The sequence below is a fragment of the Chaetura pelagica genome, unplaced genomic scaffold (genome assembly GCF_000747805.2).
Source record: "Chaetura pelagica isolate M959 unplaced genomic scaffold, ChaPel_1.0 scaffold391, whole genome shotgun sequence".
Lineage (NCBI taxonomy): Eukaryota > Metazoa > Chordata > Aves > Apodiformes > Apodidae > Chaetura > Chaetura pelagica.
The window spans coordinates 1202103-1212496 of record NW_009952047.1 but is presented as its reverse complement, the minus strand read 5'-3'; positions in this window follow the sequence as shown (position 1 = coordinate 1212496).

Below are 10394 nucleotides of genomic sequence, written 5' to 3'. Positions count from 1 at the left end.
GCCACGCGCCCCCTCCCCGGCGGAGGGACCGGCTCCGGGAACCGCTCGCCAGACCCCGACAGCGTCCTGCCCCGGGGGGCACCGCAACCCTTGCGGTCAGCCGAGCCTGGGACCCTCTGCGCGGGGACCCCGCCCTCCAAGCTCTTGTCTGTGTGGGGCTGGGATTTGCGGGGTAAATCCTCTTGTGGACAAAGAGGAGTCGTAGACTCATGGAATTGTTCTCGTTGGAAAAGGCCTTTAAGATCATCGAGTCCAGCCATTAACCCAGCACTCCCAAGTCCACTGAACCATAGAATAATTAAGGTTGGAACGGACCTTAAAGATGATCGGGTTCCAACGTCCCTGCTGTGAGTAGGGACACCTCCCACTAGACCGGGCTGCACAAGCCTCATCCAACCTGGCCGTGAACACCTCCAGCGAGGGGCTTCCACAACCTCCCTGGGCAACCTATTCCAGTGACACAACTTCCCTGGCCTGGCAGTTTCAGTGTCCTGGCAACCCTCTTGGTGAAGAAATTGTTACTAATAGCCCATCTAAACCTCCCCTACTGCAACTTGAGGCCATTTCCTTTATTGCTTGTAACCTGGGAGAAGAAACCGACCCCACCTTGCTCCAGCCTCCTTTCAGGCACTTGTAGAGAGCGATAAGGTCGCCCCTCAGCCTCCTTTTCTTCAGACTAAAAACCCCAGTTCCTTCAGATGTCCCTAGTTAGGTGCAAGCACAGAACAAGGCTTTTGGAGGTACTCTGCTGCTGCATTTCATCCTGGATGAAGAAAGACTTTCTGGTGTTACTTACCTCCTCAAGACCCCCGGAATGAATCTAGCAGTTGGGATGCATCTTGAAGTGTTTCCTTCTATGTCTAAGGCCCAACATAAATCAGCTGTGATGCTGATGCTCAGTCTGTGTGTAATTCAAAGTAAGCCAAACCATCTGAAAGAAAATGGAAAGGATGTGTGGGAATGTGGAAGGGCAGGAGGAGCCTCATGAACAACATTATTTTCAGTAAGGTTTCTTCAGCCTGTGTCAGTGACATAAAGGTGTAATGCTTTCACCTGAGACAGAGGTAGTAGGAGATTAAAAGGAGTGATATCAGAAAGCGTGCAAAAGAATTAAGAGAATAAAACAGGATGTTCTGAACTAAGTCGTGAAACACTGGTTTGTGTAAATTTTCCCATTAACATGATGCCTTTTCCTCATACTAGATATTTGGAAAGCTTAAATAAGCCATTTTGGGAACCACCCAAACACCCCTTATCTTTCAGCCACAAGAAGGCCTGTTTTTCATTTGTCCCCCCAAGAGTACATGAACAAAGCACTTCTATGTTGCAGAGAGCAAGGCCGAGATAATCCTGTCATTAAAGGGCACAACTCCTGCCTTACAGGACACTTTTGTCATAAACAGTGTGTCAAGTAATAGGCTTTCCTGCCTTAATTTGATGGAAGAGCAAGTCTGGGAGCGTAAGTACACATACTGAGAAGAAGTGTTTAAGTTGGTGGCAGTGGCCTGGTTTTGAAATTAAGAGTTTGTAATGGACCATGATCATCATTTGAACTGGTCCTTGAGAAAGCTGTTCAGTAAAATCCATGCTGAGCCTGTCACCGATTGCTGAGTGGGCTGAAGCAGGAATAATTTGGACTCTGTAAGGAATACCTTTGTCTTGACTGAGATACTTAAAAATCAAAACCTTCTGATTTCAGCACAAGTTAACTTCTAGTTTTGTCCCTGTGCAGGAATTAGCAGCATTAGCAATGACAGTAGCTTCTCAGCTTATATTTTCTGGAGTGAGAATTTGCTGCTTGTTTCCATCTGCTGTTACTCAGATCCACAGCATTAGCATGAGTAATGCCTTTTTTACCCCTCTGCTAAATTCTGGATGAAGGGAAATGATTGACCTTCAGCTAATCTGTCCCACACAGCTAAAATACGGTAAAAGTTCTTTTAGGAGCAGAGATAAACTGGTAAACAATGCTGTGAAATGCACGATCCTGCTCCCTAACCTTCCTTCACTTCCCCCCATATACTTGAATAGTCGTAAGATTTCCTTTTGGGTTGGAAATCGGTCTTTTGCAGAAAAACAAAGTATCTTTCTTGGGAATAGAAATTAGCTGTAACTACTTTCATCAACAGTCCTTAAGAGAAATAGTGACTACATCAGTAAATGACACAAATGTAAATATCATTAGTGACATCAGTGGAGGGGAAAAAATACTGTAAGAACTGCAGTACATGTCAGAAGATCTAACAGGAATAAAAATGGCCCTTCAAAAATTTAAGCGACAGGGTTACTGAGATGGAAGAGAGAACATCAGCTTGGGAATGAAAAGCTGTTAGTGGGCAGAAAAATACTTACATAAAATGTCAGCGCAGAGGTGGAACTAAATGCCTCCAATTTGTCCCTTTGTCAGTGGTTTCCAAGGCTAACTATTGAACATTGTATGTTTCTTGGGTGGAACAGAAAAGGGAAATCAACTACTCCAGTCCAGGAGAGCATGCTGCAATTGTAATTCTCTTTCCAAGCTAGGAATCAAGAGCTGAACAAGTATCCAATTACACAACTGAGTAACAATGCAAATGGTTGAATTTTCTATCCTGTTCATAACTAGAGAAAAAAATTACTCCTTTGAGGTGAAGCTTATTTCAGTTGTGGTGCTTTATACAAGAGGTTTGGATTAGCTGGTGCCATGACTGAAAATCCAGAGTATTAATTGTACATTAATTAAATCATTGATTAATGGTCTTTTATTGCTATAAACCGTAACTTAGATTGTTCACTCAAAGCAAAATTTGAGCTGAATTTAGGGAAAAAAACATGTTCTTATTCTACATTGTGATTTTTCCAGCTCTTTTAGGACTTGTCTAGTTGGATTAATCTCTGGAAGACACTTTTGAGAGACCTCTTCATTAATGGAAGGCTGTGAATGGACATCCTTTACCAGGGCGGACAGAATGCAGATATTGGACATGGGTCATGTGTCAGGTATAAAATGGGATACTAAATTATAAGCCTTTATGTTCTGGATTGGGACACTAATGTCAGTTCGTTCACCACGCACTTCCCCGATGTACTCAGTTAGATATAAACCCCTTTTCCTGTCCCACGTAACAGTTTAGTGTAACTGATAATCAGGTAGTGTTTGTCATCCTCTCAGTGGTTCAAATTCATAACTGAATTCATAACTTTACCACTGATGGTAAAGTATGTAAGCATTATTCAGGTTGAAAGCCTCTACAGAGGTGTCACCAATCCCAGCTTCTTCTGGTTGAGATGCAGAAGCTGGAAAACTGCAAATTGGAGCTGACTTCAAACTGAAAATAAAGATTTAAAATAAAGAATTAATTCAAAGTGCAGTCACTGTTGTAGTGTTCATTGTGTTAAAAATTGTGCTCAACCTCCTTCTTTATCATCTTGATCCTTGAAATGTAAAATATACATTTGAATGGCTCAAAATGAGTAAAACACTGTTGAAGATTAGTTAGAAAGTTGAGAACTTTAACATGTCAAAGATCTGAGAGTCTTTAGCAGCCCCGGTCTCATAAAGTGGTCTGAGTCCAATGTGTCTACAGGAGTAACTTGTCCTTCCAAAAAGATTTGATTCCTCAGATAGGGATGACCCCATCTTCTCTTTTATCTCCACTACTTTTAGCACTCACCACCTCAACAATGCAAATGTCCTCTAGTGTGCATTTGCTGACCAGTTGTATTGATGCTAAAATACAAAAAAACAGCTAATCTAGATTGTTAATATTTCAACTTGAACTGATACTATAGCTTAATGGCAGACTATTTCTTAATTGTGATGGAGCAATCAAAACAGCTGTCTAGGTAAACAACTTTAGACATGCTGCATAATTTCTGGTTTTATGTAGGTTTGGTGGTACAGATCAGAAAAGAATAGACCAAGATGGATGTGGTGAAAAGAGTACCAGCTGCATGACACTTAGATAAATTTCCCTTCTACTTAAATCCTTCTCTGAATCTTCTGTTTTGCAGATCTGATTGTCCACTTCAGTCAGTGGCTTTGTGTAAAAGCAAAGCCTTTCTCTGATCAGGCAGTACTGTGAAACTCATGGAAACACGTGTACAGCGTATTTTTTTTCATCCTAAAGGGAGACAGATCTGGGAGGTGGAGTTTCAAACTGATGCATTACAGCTGACAGCTGACCTATCTATGTCATCTCAGCCGTACCATCTCAAGACACCACAAGTCCTTTGTAACATCACAGGTAAAATTAATTTCTCCATCTGCAGCTTGACATGCTTCTGAGTGTGGGATTACGTAAGCCCTACCTAGAATTTGGATAAGAAATGCAGGACTTGTTTTGTTGACAAAGTATGCAGGAGTCAGGATTCTCAAGTTTCAAGCTTTTACAGCAGTGCTCTTGTGCATACATTTGAGCCACCCCATTAGTCTGAGCAGACTTCTGTCATTCTGCTGAGGTCACTGGCACTTCAAATCTACAAAGACCTTCCACTTTGCTATCTATAGCAAATGCTTCTTGCTGATGGTGGGTGCTGAACGCCACAACCACTTCCAAGCCCTCTCTAACAATGTGTTCTATTGGCCACAGCCACAAAAGAAAATACTTTCCAATTTCTTTGCACTGTGCAAATATGTGCTGTGATCTCCATATGTCTCAGTTTACAGATTTTTTTTCCCATTTGAAAAAGCTTGTCATTCACCAAATTAATTCACCAAAATTACCTCATTTATATTTGTAAGGACACTGTGTAGCCAGGCCCTATGGCTTTTCCATCCCTCCTAACTGCTCTCAAAGCCCCAGGCAGCTGTCTTTTCATGTCCTCAAGCGCAAGAAGTTCACCTCAGGGAGGATTCTTGGTTCCTGGCTATTCACTAACATCACTGGTTCTTGATCTTTGATGGCAATCATTTGTGCTTGACTGCTGCTTGCTGACTGATTGGCTGTGGGTCAGATGTGGAAGAACTCAGCTGATGAGAGCGTCACAATATCATTCTGGTTGGAAAAGACCTTCAAGATCATTGAGTCCAATGCCTACCCTATCTCTGCCACGTCCACCACTAAACCCTGTCCCCTGGCACCACATCTACCTTTATAGATGTCTCCAGGGGTGGTGGCTTAACTACGTCCTCAAACAGCCTGAATCACCAAGACTACTTCTACCCTAGAACAGGACAACCCTGAAGTTCACACCGTGTCCATGAGGGTGTTGTCCAAATGCCTCTTGAATATTGTCAGGCTTGGTGCCATTACTGCTTCCCTGTGGACCCTATTCCAGTGCTCCACCACCATCTGGTTGAAAAATCTCTTCCTAATGTCCAAACTAAACCTCCCCCTGCACATATTCCTACCATTCCCTCAGGTCCTATTGTTGGTCATCAGAGGGAAGAGGTCAGTGCCTACTCCTCCTCCTTCCCTAATGAGGAAGCAGTAGCTGTGATGAGGTCTCCCCTCAGTTTCTTCTTCTCCAGTCTGAATAGACCAAGCGTCTTTAGCCACTCCTCATATGGCATCCCCTCTAAACCGTTCACCAACCTTGTTACCCTCCTCTGGACACTCTCCAGTAGCTTTATATCCTTTTTGTACTGTGGCACCAAAAACTGCACACGGTACTCAAGATGGGGCCGCCCAGCGCAGATTAAAGTGGACAGTGACCTCTCTTTACCAGCTAGCTATGCCGTGCTTGATGCACCCCAGGACTATGTTGGCCCTCGTGGCTGCCAGGGCACACTGCTGGCTCATGTTCAACTTAATGTCAACCAGAACACCCAGATCCCTCTCCGCAGGGCTGCTCTCCATCCTCACGCTCCTAGGCTGTTTGTATACCCAGGGTTACTGTATCCCAGGTGCAAAATCTGGCACTTCTCCTTGTTAAACTTGATGCGATTGGCAGTTGCCTAGTTCTTGAATTTGCCCATAACCTTCTGCAGGGCCTCTCTGCAGAGTCAGCCGCTCCCCCCAGTTTGGTGTTGTCCATAAACTTAATAAGTAGGCCACCAAGTCCTGCATCTAAGTCATCTATGAATGTATTAAAAAGTACTGGCCTTAAGATGGATCCCTGTGGAACTCCACTAGTAGCCATTTCCAGCCTGATGTGACCCCATTTGCTATGACCCTTGAAGCTTGACCCATCAGCCAATCTCTCACCCAATGCATTATGTGCTTGTCCAGCTGTGATCAAGAAACAAGTGGCAAAAGGGAAGCATCTGATGCCTGAAGGCCTTGTGATTTGCCACCAAGCCACTGCACTGGAAACGAGTCTTGCATCAGTCTTAAGGTGACTCCTGGGACCTAAGCAGGGTTGCTGTGGAACAGGTACAGGCTGTTGTCTGGGTCACAATATCAGACAGCAAGTTTGCACCATTGGAGCAAAACCCTGCCCATACTATTAAACAGGAACTTTGTCTATCTGCATCATTCCACCTGCTGTGCTTTTTTCTCTTCAGGATACTTCTGACTAAATATACTTTATTTCTTCTATCAGAAGTACTCAGACTAAAGATGTGATAATCTCAGGGGAGTCACCCACAAGCATTGTGTGTTATGCATAATGGTGGATAATAGGTATCTTGCTTTGTCCGTAAGAACACGCCAAACTGAAGCCCACACTTCTTAAAAGGGCTCTGTAATTGTAGTCTCTTGTCTGTGGAGAGAGAGGGAGGTAAATAACTCCTCTCAGGTTGTCTTGACCTAAATCCACAGAAGAAGCTCATAATTTTGGATGTGCTGAAACACCTTTAAAACAGTTTTAAGCATAATCATGTAGAAATGACCACATATTACAGCAATTGAAATGACTAATTCTTTCTGGGAAGCTTGCTGATGTTCTTCCTGTCTTCTTAGGAGAAGTTAGTAATAAACTAAGGGAACTGATCAAAAGAGTACCAGCAATTCATGTTATTTGCAGGCTCTGGGAGACTGAACCTTCCTAAACCAGCTGAACTTCAAGCAAATGAAAATGGGTGGATATCATCAAATCCCTAGTCTATAGCTCATTTAAACAATCAAATATGTCTTTTTTAAAAAATCATCCCATGCTGTGGATGTGAAAGAAACAGTGAAATCTTTGTTATAAATCCTTGATTGCCTGCCTTCTGGTTACTTTGTGCCATGTCTACATCTTTGCCAAGATGTAGCAACTAATCCTGAAAACTATTAGCAGGCATATGAATGACAAGAAAATAACCAGAAGCAGTCAGCATGGATTCACCAAGTCATGCTTGACCAACCTCATAACTTTCTACAGTAAAAGGACTGGCTTGGTAGGTGAGGGAAGAGTGATAGATACTGTCTACCTGGACTTCAGGAAGGCCTTTGACACTGTCTCTAGTAGGATCTTCATAGACGAGCTGTTGATGTTTGGGCTGGATGAGCAGGTGGTGCAGTGGATTGAAAACTGACTGGGAACACCCAAAGGGTGGTGACCAGTGACACAACATCTAGTTGGACACCAATGACTAACATTATACCCCAGGGGCCAGTACTGGGTCCTTCAACAAGATTTGGGTGATCAGGCAAAGCACACCCTCAGAAATGTTGCAGATGACACAGAACTGGGAGGAGTGGTTGATAGTAGAGGTCACACTGCCATCTACAGGGACCTTGACAGGGTGGAGAAATGGGCTGACAGAAATCTGATGAAATTTAAGGAGAAGTGCAAAGTCCTGCACCTGGGGAGGAACAACTGGGGTGTTGAATGGGGGGTTGGACTAGATGATCTCTCGAGGTCCCTTCCAGCCCCTAAGATTCTATGAATATTCTATGAATATGAATAACTGTAGGCACCAATGTATATGCGGGAGGCTGCCCAGTTGGAAAGTAGCTTGGCAGAAAATGACCTGGGGGTCCTAGTGGACACCAAGTGTAACATGACCCAGCAGTGTGCCCTTGTGGCAAAGCAGGCGGGTGATATCCGGGGCTGCCATAGGAGGAGTGTTGCCAGCTGGCTGAGGAAGGTGACACTTCCCCTCTACTCAGAGCTGGTGAGGCCACACCTGAAGTATTGTGTCCAGTTCTGGGCTCCTCAGTATGGTAGGGACATGGACATACTGGAGAGAGTCCGTTGAAGGGTCTTGAAAATGATTCAGTGACAGGAGAGGCTAAGAGAGCTGGGATTGTTCAGCCTGGAGAAGATAAGGCTCGGGGGAAGCTCATCAATATATATAAATACTTGCAGGGAGGGTGCAAAGAGGACAGGGCAGGCCTTTTTCCAGTGGTACCCAGTGCCTGAACCAGAGGCAGTGGGCACATGCTGAAACACAGGAGGCTCCCTCTGAATGTCGGGAAACACTTTTTCCATGTGAGGATGACCATGGCCTGGCAGAGGTGGCCCAGAGAAGTGGTGGAGTCCCATTCTTGCAGATACTCAAAAGCCATTTGGGCATGATCCTGGGTAACCAGCTGTAGGTGGTCCTGCTTGAGCAGGCGACTTGGACCAGAAGACCTTCAGAGGTCCCTTCCAGCATGCACCACTCTGTGATTTTTTAAGGGCAGAGAAAATGATGGATGCATGTGACTGTGCATACATGGGCTGAGCAGCCCATCATCACTGTGTGCCAGAGCACTGGGTGGAGGAGAAGGGGCAGGTGTGCTTTGCTGCAGAAGGGGATGCAGGCAGCTCTCTTTGAAGGGGGGAAGCCAGGAGCTCTCTGTCGGGAGGACTGCAGTGTGACACAAGGCACAGGGCAGCTGTGTCCCTAAATGATGTGAAAACTTTTTTTCAGGAGGCAGCCTGTCTGAACCCCATCAAGTGCAGTTGGCTTCCCTCCCCCATCTGCTCCACTGAGACCATCTGTGACATGTGGCTGGAGGCACCAGAGCTGTTTGCTGCAGTTCCATGGTGGCTTCCCAGCTCTTTCCTGGCAGCTCTCCTTCTTGCTGCCTTTGGGGCAGAGCTGTCATTCTTCTGCTGCAGCCCCTCCAGCCAAGTATCTCAGAGGTGTTTCCTCTAGCAATGCCCTCCTGCAGTTGCGGGGCCACAGAGGCTCCTCAGAGGACACGTCTCGTGTCACCCTGCTAGCTGTTGGTGGTGACTACTGTGAAGAGCTTTCAGGCCTTCTCAGAAGTCCTAGGGGATAGTGATGTGCTAGGAGATGGGTTTTGGTCAGCTCTGCTGTCATGGTGAACGATGTCCAGGGCTTGCAGTCAGGGAGTGACAGAAGTCTGCTCAGGCTTCTCACACCATGAGCTGCTGGAGACTGCCTGCAGAGGTAATGCTGTTTGAGTTTGTACCCACAGGTACTAGTTGTGAGGAGCTAGTCTGGAGAAAAGGAGGCTGATGAGAGATCTTATTGCTCTCTACTTGAAAGGAGGTTGTAGCAAGGTGGGTGAGTGTTGGCCTCTTCTCACAAGGAGCAAGTGATAGAACAAGAGTAAGTGGCCTCAAGTTGCACCAGAGAAGGTTTAGGTTGGGTATTAGGACAAAAAATCTTCACTGAAAGGGTTGTCAGGCACTGGAACAGGCTGCCAAGGGAAATAGGTAGAGTCACCATCCCTGGAGGTATTTAAAAGCCATGCAGGTGTAATGTTTAGAGTTATGGTTTAGTGGTAGGCATGGCAGTACTTTGTTAATGGTTGAAAGTCTTTTCCAACCAAAATTACTCTAAAATTCTATTAGTTTTGGGGAAAGAAGAGGAGGATATTGTTGTTAGGAAGACGTTGCTGTTTTCCTCTGTGGATAATGCACCACAGGGGTGGGAAGGGGTAGCAGCCATAAGGTCTCTGTGATGGAGTGGGGAAAAATCAGGAGATGTTCTGTTGTCCAAAATAAAATGCCTGTGCACCACCATACTCCTTGCATGTCTGAAAATCAAGAGTTGACTTATGTAGGCCTCACTTACAAGAGTCCTTGTTGCCTCGATGGTGGGTAAATGTGTATCTGATTGACCTTAGTGCACTGCTGGCTAATTGGGCAGTTACAGAGGCAGCTTCACAGATTTTAATATCTCCTTTCTATGGACTCATTGTGTTTTCCTGAAGTTGCACCCACAGTATCTATTAATTAACTAAGCCATTACAGATGGTGAGATGATGACGAGTCAGTCACAGTACTGCCCTGTGTCAAGGAGCTGTATTTAAAGTTTTTTATTGCTGTGCACTTGGACTGGTTGGAATGATCAGAGCTGGTAAAAACCTTATATGCTAATATCATGGGATATCAAATGGCTTCTGATTGCCAGTGTGGGTGTAAATACACTGCTAATTCACTCCCTTTCTGTAGAACAGGCCTGTGTCTATGAAGAAACAGGGAAGGATGCTGTAAAAACAGCTACATATGTTGTGGAGGAGGAGCACAGCACAGGAAGGTCTCCAGCCAGCCCTCAGGAGTGAGATGTTGGTGCAAACCAAGCCTCTTAACACAGGCTGAAAATGTGTTCATTGACGTGGTCCCCTGCTCACCTTCCCTGACTGATG